General features: G+C 37.2%; 1 pseudogene; it reads left to right on the forward strand.

Annotated features, from left to right (window-relative positions):
- Positions 1 to 11408: 11408 nt before the first annotated feature.
- LOC133242906 (ubiquitin-conjugating enzyme E2 N-like) lies at positions 11409 to 12062 on the forward strand (annotated as a pseudogene).
- Positions 12063 to 12319: the final 257 nt, after the last annotated feature.

Genomic DNA, 12319 nt, shown 5'->3' on the forward strand with positions numbered 1-12319 from the left:
AGAATAACTGAAGCAGAAGAATGGAAAAGTGACCTGGAAGACAGAATGGTGGAAATCACTGCCTCAAAACAAAATATACAATAAAAAAATTTTTTTAAATGAAGACAACATAAGAGATCTCTGAGACAACATTAAAAGCACCAACATTTGCATTGTAAGGGTTATAGAAGGAGAAGAGAGAAAGGACCTGACAAAATATTTGAGGATATAATAGTGGAAAACATCCCTAACATGGGAAAGGAAATAGTCAACCCAAGTCCAGGAAGCACAGAGAGTTCCAGGCAGGATAAACCCAAAGAGGAATACATCAAGACACATAGCAATCAAACTGACAAAAATGAAAGACAAAGATAAAATATTAAAAGCAACAAGGGAAAAATGACAAATAATATACAAGGGATCTCTAGAGATTTCTTCAAGAAAATTAGAGATACCAAGGGAACATTTAATGCAAAGATGGGCTCAATAAAGGACAGAAATGGTGTGGGCCTATCAGAAGCAGAAGATATTAAGAAGAGGTGACAAGAATACAAAGAAGAACTGTACAAAAAGATCTTCACAACCAAGATAATCACGATGGTGTGATCACTCACCTAGAGGCAGACATACTGGAATGTGAAGTCAAGTGGGCCTTAGAAAGCATCACTACGAACAAAGCTAGTGGAGGTGATGGAATTCCAGTTGAGCTATTTCAAATTCTGAAAGATGATGCTGTGAAAGTGCTGCACTTGATATGTCAGCAAATTTGGAAAACTCAGCAGTGGCCACAGGACTGGAAAAGGTCAGTTTTCATTCCACTCCCAAAGAAAGGTAATGGCAAAGAATGCTCAAACTACTGAACAATTGCACTCATCTCACACGCTAGTAAAGGAATGCTCAAAATTCTCCAAGCCATGCTTCAGCAATACGTGAACCGTGAACTTCCAGATGTTCAAGCTGGTTTGAGAAAAGGCAGAGGAACCAGAGATCAAATTGCCAACATCTGTTGGATCAGAGAAAAAGCAAGAGAGTTCCAGAAAACATCTATTTCTGCTTTATTGACTATGCCAAAGCCTTTGTGTGGATCACAATAAATTGTGGAAAATTCTGAAAGCGATGGGAATACCAGACCACCTGATTTGCCTCTTGAGAAACCTATATGCAGGTCAGGAAGCAACAGTTAGAACTGGACATGGAACAACAAACTGGTTCCAAATAGGAAAAGGAGTACGTCAAGGCTGTATATTGTCACCCTGCTTATTTAACTTCTATGCAGAGTACATCATGAGTAACGCTGGACTGGAAGAAGCACAAGCTGGAATCAAGATTGCTGGGAGAAATATCAATAACCTCAGATATGCAGATGACACCACCCTTATGGCAGAAAGTGAAGAGGAACTAAAAAGCCTCTTGATGAAAGTGAAAGTGGAGAGTGAAAAAGTTGGCTTAAAGCTCAACATTCAGAAAACTCAGATCACGGCATCTGGTCCCATCACTTCATGGGAAATAGATGGGGAAACAGTGGAAACAGTGTCAGACTTTATTTTGGGGGGCTCCAAAATCACTGCAGATGGTGATTGCAGCCATAAAATTAAAAGACACTTACTCTTTGGATGGAAAGTTATGACCAACCTAGATAGCATATTCAAAAGCATAGAGATTACTTTGTCAACAAAGGTCCATCTAGTCAAGGCTATGGTTTTTCCAGTGGTCATGTATGGATGTGAAAGTTGGACTGTGAAGAAAGCTGAGTGCCGAACAATTGATGATTTTGAACTGTGTTGTTGGAGAAGACTCTTGAGAGTCCCTTGGACTGCAAGGAGATCCAACCAGTCCATCCTAAAGGAGATCAGTCCTGGGTGTTCATTGGAGGGACTGATGCTGAAGCTGAAACTCCAGTACTTTGGCCACCTCATGCGAAGAGTTGACTCATTGGAAAAGACCCTGATGCTGGGAGGGACTGGGGGCAGGAGAAGGGGATGACAGAGGATCAGATGGCTGGATGGCATCACCGACTCGATGGACATGAGTTTGAGTGAAGTCCAGGAGTTGGTGATGGACAGGGAGGCCTGGCATGCTGCGGTTCATGGGGTCGCAAAGAGTCGGACATGACTGAGCGACTGAACTGAACTGAATATACAAGGGAACTCCCATAAGGTTATCGGCTGATTTTTCAACAGAAAACTCTACAAGCCAGAAGGGAATGGCATGATATATTTAAAGTGATAAAAGGGAAGAAACTACAACCAAGAATACTCTACCTAGCAATGCTCTTGTTCAGATTTGACAGAGAATCAAAAGCTTTATAGACAAGCAAAAGTTAAGAGAATTCAGCACCATCAAACCAGCTTTATTATAACAAATGCTAAAGGGACTTCTCTAGGCAGGAAACACAAGAGAAGGAAAAGATTTACAAAAAACAAACCTCCAAAATTATGAAAATCATAATAGGATCATATATATCGATAATTACCTTAAGTGTAAATGGATTAAATGCACCACCAAATCACACAGACTGGCTGGGTGGATGAAAACATCTGCATGTATTCACTTATACTTACCATATCACTCTACTTAACCTCCCAAATTGTATATAATTATTTTATATTGTTAGGTTAATCATGTTTTCATTATGGATTGCAATTATATTTTATTTTTGTTTGGCTATTGACTATGAAAACTGATAAACCATCTTTTACTATTGTGATTTGTTGTTGTTGTTTAGTCACTCAGTCGTGTCCGACTCTGTGACCCCATGGACTATAGCCCGCCAGGCTTCTCTGTCCATGGGATTCTCCAGGGAAGAATACTGGAGTGGGTTGCCATGCCCTTCTCCAACTACTGTGATTATGCAGCTATTATTCATTTTAATACCACTGTATCATGATGGGGCAACAGAAAATATTAACACTAGAATTCTGTATCACTAAAACTACCATTTAATAGAAAAACCTGTAATCACTTTTTAAAATCCACATGCACATTAGAACTATCTTGGAATTTTTTGAAAAGTACAAAAACAGCCAGCTATTGCTTTTCTTCCTCCAAATCTTCAAGTGTGAGTCTAATGAGCAGCCATGTTTAAAAACAACTAGATTACATGATGATATTTTACTTCTATCTACTTTGTTTCACTTTTTCTATTTCATATTGAGTGCTCTCATTTGTTTGTCCACTTATCCTTCTCATTTTTCTATTGTTCTTTCTCAAGCCTTTATTTAGTAAAAAAGCTTTTGTATACATATATATATATATAGTATATATATCTATTTTTGAAAACTTATGAATTTTTGCCTACCAAAAAAACTTACAGGACATTTTGGTTCCACTTGTTTAAGTGTGAATAGAATGCTAGATTTCTAATTTATATTGACTCAAAACTTTGATATTGTTTCATTTATTCTGATATCTAGTGTTACTGCTAAAAGTCTAGAAAGCTTATTATCTTAGTGATTTTTTTTAAAAAAATTTAAATGAGACTTAAAACTTCTAATCCAATTCTGAGAATATAAAGAAATACTATGTTGTAAAAAAAGAAAAATAAGAAATTAACATGTGATATATTAACTAAAATACAGATTTTTGTCCTAATTTCACAATATTTTATACTAGCATCAATTATTTGCTTTTATATCTTATTCAAGAGTCTACATTGTATTTAGTTGCATTGAGCAGCTTCAGATGCATGCAACAAATTCTGACAAATTCTTTTCATTTTTATTCTGTTACAATTATTTTCTAATTTTGTTATGGCTTTTTAGATACACCCATCATTTATAAGTGGACATTTAATTTTCAAATACATGGGATTTTATTTAAAGTATCTTTAATATTAATTTCTTATTTTGATACTTATTTCTCATTTAAATGCTTTCTTCTCTGCAATCACCCTCTGTTTTTTTTCAGTTTAACTTTATTGAGGCTTTTGATGGCTAAGTTGAAGATCACTCTTGGTAAATATCACATTGCACTTGAAAATATGTGGGTTATTTTAAAAATCTTTTGATATTGATTTCTAACAGAATTATACAGTGATAAGAGAACAGACTCTGTATGATTTCAATACCTGTACACCATGAAATTTTTGCACTTTATGTCCCTAGATATGTTCCATTGTCTTTTACTTTATAGTCCATGGGAACTTGAATAGAATTTGAATCCTACAAAATAAATAAATAAATGCTTTCTTCTCTGCAATCATCCTCTGTGGTTTTTTTTCAGTCTTTTAACTTTACCAAGGTTTTCAATGGCTAAGTCAAAGATTTCTCTTAGTAAATGTCACATAGCACTTGAAAGTAAGTGGGATATATTCAAGTATCTTTTGATATTGATTTCTAACATAATTTCACAGTGATTAAGAGAATAGACTCTGTATGATTTCAGTATCTTTAGATAATGAAATTTTTGCACCTTGTTTGATGTCCCTGGATGTTTCAGTTTCTCCTGGTTTACAGTATATGGGAACTTGAACAGAATTTGTACCCTGCTGTTGTGTGAAAACTGTATAAATCTTACTTATGTTGAACAGGTTCACAGTGCTTTTCAGGTCTATTATATCCTTCAACTTTTCTGTCTATTCTATTAATTTTTGAGAGTTTGATATTGAAACTCCAACTAAAAATCTTAATTTATCTACTTAAAAATAATTGCAATATATAGTGGAACTATATGTAACTTTGTTCTGTGTTTTCCAAGTCTTCTGTAGATGTGTTATCGTACTTTCATAATTTAAAGTATAAAGAAATAAAAAACTTTTTTTTAAAGATAAGGTTTACCAATTCATTTTACAAAGCCAGCATACCTTAAATACCAAAACCAGACAAAGCTAATTTCAAGAAAAACAAATTCTCAACCTCAAATTCATTTATAAATATAGATACAAATTCTAAAAACAGATTAGCAAATAGACTTAGATATGAAATTAAAAAAATCACAAAGCGTTTCAGTATGAAGAAACCTATCAATACAAGTCTTTGTTTTGATAAACCGAGAAAGAAAATATAAGCATATTGATAGATGCTAAAAGCAGCCATATCCCGGGGACTTCCTGGTGGTCCAGAGCTTAGGAATCCACCTGCCAATGCAGAGGATGTGGGCTCGATCTCCGGTGCAGGAAGATCCCATATGCCATAATGCAACTAGGCCCGTGTGCCACAACTAAAGAGCCTGTGCACTGCAATGAAAAGATCCTGCATGATGCAACAAAGATCCTGTGTGCTGCAACTAAGACCCATTGCAGCCAAATAAATAAAATACAATAAAGATAAAAGCAGCCATTCCTAATAAAAACTTGAAGGAAAATAGGAATACATGAAAACTAAGGATATTTATTTAAAAACCAACAACAAAGATTATCTCAAATGCCAAAACCCTGAAAATATTTCATTAAAATCAAGGAGGAGACACGGGTGCACACTAATACCATTATTATTTAACACTGTTTTAGGGCTTTAGTGGTTCTCAACCCTGGATGCTCATAAAGAATCATCTGGAAAGCTTTCCTGAAATATATATCAATTTAATCTCTGACCATAGAAGTCTGGCACTAGAACTTTTTAAAAAGCTTCCTGGTTGATGTTAATGCAACCTGGGATTGGAATCATTGTCTTAGAAGCGTCATCAAATGCAGTATGCAAAGAAAATAAAACAGGTATAATCTTTGGGGAAAAAGTAGGCTTGCCAGAAAAATACTGAACATCTAGTTAAATTTGAATTTCTAATGAACAATGAATACACTTTTAGGATAACTATGTCCCATGCAATATATATTTCCAGACATAATTATTCTAAAAAATTACTCATTGTTTATCTGAAATTATATTTAACTTGGCATTCTGTATTTTTGCTTCCTATCTCTGGTAGCCTTGAATGAAAATATATAAATCAGATCTGTTTGTTGATACTGTAACTGTCTACCCCCAAAACCCAAGAGATACTATTAAAAAACTTTTTAAATTAATATTTGGTAAGAAGGTTGGATATCAGATATATTACAGTAATATATTGATGTTTTTTTACTCTAACAATAAGTACCTAGAAATGCAAATGGGATAAGTTTTCATTTATAATAGTGGCCAAAAATGATAAAATACTTAGGAATATATTTAAGAATTTGTAACACAAATAACAAAAGTTTAATTTCTATACTATACAAAAATATCTTACAAACTGATAAGAAAAGGATGAAGAGAAAAAAAGAAAAAATTAAAAAAAGCAAAACAAGAAAAGGATGAAGAGCTCCAAAGAAAAGTAAGCCCCCCAAAACATGAATACACAATTCACAGAAGAGCAAGCCAGAACACATGAAAAGATGCTCAAATTCTTTAGTAGTTGGGGAATATAAATTAAAGTACTTATGTGATGTCATTTTATACTCAGATTCATAAAACATAGAACTGTAATATCTAATGCTAGTAGAGATGAGGAAAAGGGAATTTTCATACACTGCTGAGGGAAATGGCACTGCCAAAGACTTTCTGGAAGCCAATGTTGCAAAAGCGTTGGACCCAACTTAGTGACTAGACAACAACAATACAGCAACAGCCTTTAATTTTAATATTAACCAGCAATTTGACTTCTGGCAGTATCCCTTTAGGAGGGCTGGATTAGTACTCCTACATAGGAACATACATTCAATATTTATTGCAGCTTTACCTGAGTGGTCAAGAGCTGGAAACAAAGTAAAAAGCACCTATTAAAAAGCAGGATGGCTAAATAAAGGGTGATCCTTCATAGTGTGCATGTGTGCCAAGTCGCTTCAGTCATGTCTGACTCTTTGTGACACTATGGACTATAGCCTACCAGGCTCCTCTGTCCATAAGGATTCTCCAGGCAAGAATACTAGAGTGGGTTGCCATGCCCTTCCCCAGGGTATCTTCCAAACCCAGGGATTGAACCCACATCTCTTACGTCTCCTGCATTGGCAGACAGGTTCTTTACCATTAGTGCCACCTGGGAAGCCACTTTCATAGCACTGAAGTATAATAAATTAGTAAGAATAATAAGAAAAATAAATTAATGATCAAAAACATTCATGGCAGCACTGTCCATAATAACCATAGAGCCTATCATTAGTACAATGGATAAATTCCAATATATTCAGTTCAGTTCAGTTCAATTCAGTCGCTCAGTCGTGTCCGACTCTTTGCGACCCCATGAATCGCAGCATGCCAGGCCTCCCTGTCCATCACCAACTCCCGGAGTGCACTCAAACTCACGTCCATCAAGTTGGTGATGCCATCCAGCCATCTCATCCTCTGTCGTCCTCTTTCGTCCTGTTCCCAATCCCTCCCAGCATCAGGGTCTTTTCCAATGACTCAATTCTTCGCATGAGGCGGCCAAAGTACTGGAGTTTCAGCTTCAGCATCAGTCCTTCCAAAGAACACCCAGGACTGATCTCCTTTAGGATGGACTGGTTGGATCTCCTTGCAGTCCAAGGGACTCTCAAGAGTCTTCTCCAACACCACAGTTCAAAAGCATCAATTGTTCGGCACTCAGCTTTCTTCACAGTCCAACTCTCACATCCATACATGACCACTGGAAAAACCATAGCCTTGACTAGATGGACCTTTGTTGGCAGAGTAATATCACTGCTTTTAAATATGCTATCTAGGCATAACTTTCCATCCAAGGAGTAAGTGTCTTTTAATTTCATGGCTGCAATCACCATCTGCAGTGATTTTGGAGCCCCCAAAAAATAAAGTCTGACACTGTTTCCACTGTTTCCCCATCTATTTCCCATGAAGTGATGGGACCAGATGCCATGATCTGAGTTTTCTGAATGTTGAGCTTTAAGCCAACTTTTTCACTCTCCACTTTCACTTTCATCAAGAGGCTTTTTAGTTCCTCTTCACTTTCTGCCATAAGGGTGGTGTCATCTGCATATCTGAGGTTATTGATATTTCTCCCAGCAATCTTGATTCCAGCTTGTGCTTCTTCCAGCCCAGTGTTTCTCATGATGTACTCTGCATATAAGTTAAATAAGCAGGGTGCCGATATACAGCCTTGACGTACTCCTTTTCCTATTTGGAACCAGTCTGTTGTTTCATGTCCAGTTCTAACTGTTGCTTCCTGACCTGTATATAGGTTTCTCAAGAGGCAGGTCAGGTGGTCTGGTATTCCCATCTCTTTCAGAATTTTCCAGTTTATTGCAACCCACACAGTCAAAGGCTTTGGCATAGTATATTCCCACAATAAGAAATCATACAGTAATCAGTGAGAAAACTGTAACTCCATACATTCCGAATGTCATAAATACGTCATTAAAAAGGAGAATGTACTGAAAGGTTCCATTTATATAAAGCATAAAACAGTCTTAGAAGAAAATCTGTGCTGTTCCAAGTCAGGATAATGGTTAGTGTCAGGTGGGGGTAGAGTCGGGTATGTGGAAGGAGGTGTGAGGGGGATTCTGGGACACTGGTAGTGTTCTGTTTCTTGATTTGGGTGCTGGTTACATGGGTGTATTCACTATGGAAATTCACCAAGCAATACCCTCATGATTTGTACCTTCAAAAAGAAAAGAATTAGAGCCATTACAGTTTACAGGGGTCTCAACTAGATGTTATTGGTTGAGAAATGCAGAATGCAAAAAATAATAAATACTAAAATACCATTTGTATACACCATATAATAAACTACCTTGATTATATATTACTGTATACATAAATATATGTATATCTGATGACAAATATAGCTCTATATAGGTTTGTGTGTGTATTCCCAGTCATATCCAACTCTTTGAGACCCCATGGACTGTAGCCTGCCAGGCTTCTCTGTGCATGGGATTTCCCAGCAAGAATACTAGATTAGGTTTCTATTTTCTTCTTCAGAGGATCTTCCTGACCCAGGGATCGAACCCATGTCTCCTGCATCAGCAGGAGGATTCTTCACCACCATCACCTGGCAAGCCCTCTATATAGGTCTACATGGGATAAATAAAAATATGGAAGACCATACAGTAGGTTAACATGGCTTCCCTGAGTGACAGAGAAGGGAGGTTAGGCCCTTGCTTACGTTAGAGAAGGAAAACTGGAAGGACAAAAAAAATGTGCTCCTGTTTTTAAAAAAGTGTATAATATGATCCCATTTATGTTTTAAAAAAAAACAGTAAAGAAGAAAATTATTTATTTAGAAATAGTTCTGCTGCTGCTGCTAAGTTGCTTCAGTCGTGTCCGACTCTGTGTGACCCCATAGACAGCAGCCCACCAGGCTCCCCTGTCCCTGGGATTCTCCAGGCAAGAACACTGGAGTGGGTTGCCATTTCCTTCTCCAATGCACGTAAGGGAAAAGGAAAAGTGAAGTCGCTCAGTCGTGTCCAACTCTTCGCAATCCCATGGACTTCAGCCCACCAGGCTCCTCCGTCCATGGGATTTTCCAGGCAAGAGTACTGGAGTGGGGTGCCACTGCCTTCTACCAGAGCTTAAAAACTGAGATCCAGTAAATGACACATATTGCATAATTCAAACACCATGGCTTATTATGAACACTGTTCAGGTAAAAATATGAAGTCTCAAGATTATTAACAAATAGCAGTGGATACAAAATGTCTAATTACTACCTTCCAGCATTATGGTGGACAATCTGAAGATTCTTTTATTATATTTACCTAGAAGTACTGAGTAAAATGTAACAATTACATTTAAATGTACAGCTAAGCTCACAAAAAATAAAAGCAAATCCCCAGGTGCCAAAAACAAAGATGGAAGTGAAAAAGCACAGGGGTGAGTGCTTAAATAGGGGGTATTTGTCTCTAACATCCAGGGTTTTGGTGTTAATTCCCACAGAGGGGTAGCAAATGAAGTTTTGGGAGGCTAGAATTGGAAATGAGAACTTTCTATAAAGCCAAGACCCTCAAAAGACTATTCTATTTATGTAAGGATTTAAAAACAAGAGAGACCACAGGACACAGGGCTTTGGGTGGGGGGGGGGGGCGGCGCGGGGAGGGGAAGAAAAGCTCTCCGAGAATTCAAAACCACAGGACTACAATTCACGCTGCTTTTACTCTACCCACATAGTTCAGAAACTCCAGACGAAAAAGCCACGGTAGAATTATTCCTCAAGCAGTGATACTCCTGGGACACAAAGCAGAAGTAAAAAAAACACTCTGAAGAGATACTTCTACATCCCAAATACCATGAGATTTTCCCAGTGGGGGGTGGGGGTGGGAAATATATATATTATATATGTGTGTGTGTGTGTGTGTGTGTGTGTGTATAAGCCCTGCTAATGATGAGTTCACAATAAAAAAATGCCAAAGCCCCTGAGTGAACAATCCAACCTGGCCTAGTCTACATGTACAAAAAACAAACAATTCTACCCCACTAACTGCAAATACAGCAGGAGAGAAACAGAAAGTGCTTATAAAGGAAATACACATAAAATGACTGAAAACCAAAAAGGAAGCAATCAAATCCTAATAGAACTAAATTCTCTGAAATTAGGAACTTTTTGAGAATATAAGGAACTTCTAGAGAATACAGTTGATCTTATTTGCCTAGTTACATAATCGCTATATAATGAATTAGTGAATACTGAAGTTTACTCCTCCAGGAAATACAGAGTTTGGTCCTTGTGAGCCTATGGTCACACATTTCTGTCAATCAATAATGTCACCTTGTTTTGAGTGTGCTTCTGTTTAAGGACACCTCATGTAATATATTTAGTTGATTCCTTAACACTGAACTCACGGCAGCAATGTAACTCAGGCTTGAGCAAACCTTATCTAATACATGTATTTTCTTCTTAAGGTACCTCACAACCTTCCTGCACTCAGGAAAACTTTAGATAGCACTTCAGCACTATATACTAACGCATATATATGGAATTTAGAAAGATGGTAACAATAACCCTGTGTACGAGACAGCAAAAGAGACACTGATGTATAGAACAGTCTTATGGACTCTGTGGGAGAGGGAGAGGGTGGGAAGATTTGGGAGAATGGCACTGAAACATGTAAAATATCATGTATGAAACGAAAAAAAAAATAAATAGCAAGATAACCAACAAAAAAAAGCACACAAATTTATAAAAAACCAGCACTAAATGCACCTCAGAGAGGTGACTTGTTTATAGTATGAGAGAGACAAGAAAGCAGACCACCTCCTTGCCCCACCACAGCTGGGAATAGGCGCAACCCCAAACGATTGCTCCTTTGCATATGACCACCATAAACATTACTTTTGGGTTACACACAGATTTTTAGAGACTAGGTGAATTCGCAAATACAGAATCTGCAAATAATAAGGATCCGTTGTGCATCTGATGTATCTTTATATTTCCAGAGTTGGAAAGGATATTTTTGGTTTTTGACAAGATGCAAAAAGCACAAATTATAAAGGAAAAGACTGACAAACTGGATAAATTAAAATAAAATAAATTGAAATTTAAAACTTTTGCTTCAAGACCAGAGGCCGAACTCGGGATCTGACAAGATGGCTAGGCTGCCCTGCAGGGTTATCAAGGAAACCTAGAGTCTGCTGGCAGAACCAGTTTCCGGCATTAAGGCAGAACTAGATGAGAGTAACGCCCATTATTTTCACGTGCTTGTTGCCAGGATTCCGCTTTTGAGGGAGGGAGTTTTCAACTTGAACTATTCCTTCCAGAAGACTACCCAATGGTAGCTCCGAAAGTACGATTCATGACCAAAATTTATCATCCTAATGTAGACAAGTTGGGAAGAGTAAGTTTAGATATTTTGAATAAGTGGTCCCTAGTACTGAAGATCTGAACAGTTCTGCCATATATCCAGGCTTTGTTAAATGCTCCCAATCCAGATGATTCATTAGCAAATGATGTAGTAGAGCAGTGGAAGACCAATGAAGCCCAAGCCACAGATACAGCTAGAGAGCATGGCCTATATATGCCATGAATATGGCATGAATAATATTTACATTGACCCAATCACCAAGTGTTCTAAGACTTTCTCCTTTTTTGTTTGCATTTAATGAATACAGTCTTACAAACACTGCAGAATAAAATCCTAGAAAGCTTCAGTCCTTTGGTGATTAAATGCACATTAGCAAATCTATGTCTTGTCCTGATTCACTGTTGTGAAACATCAGCAGAGGCTAGAAGTATCATCAAAACTGTTGACAAACTTTTACAAGGGCCCCACTCTGCTTTTATTTATTTCCTCCATCATGGTTTAAGTATAAAGCACCAGAAATGAAGGAAGTTGTCAGGGTTAGCTGCAGGGGTTTGGGTATTTTTATTATTTTTTGTGTGGGGAGGTAGTTTTAATTTTATGGGCTCCTTTCCTCACTTTTATGGTGATCTAATTGCACTGGTTAAAGCAGCTAACCAGTTCTTTAGATATATGCTCTCTATCCAAATCTAACTTTAT

This window comes from Bos javanicus, chromosome X, assembly GCF_032452875.1.
Source record: "Bos javanicus breed banteng chromosome X, ARS-OSU_banteng_1.0, whole genome shotgun sequence".
NCBI lineage: Eukaryota > Metazoa > Chordata > Mammalia > Artiodactyla > Bovidae > Bos > Bos javanicus.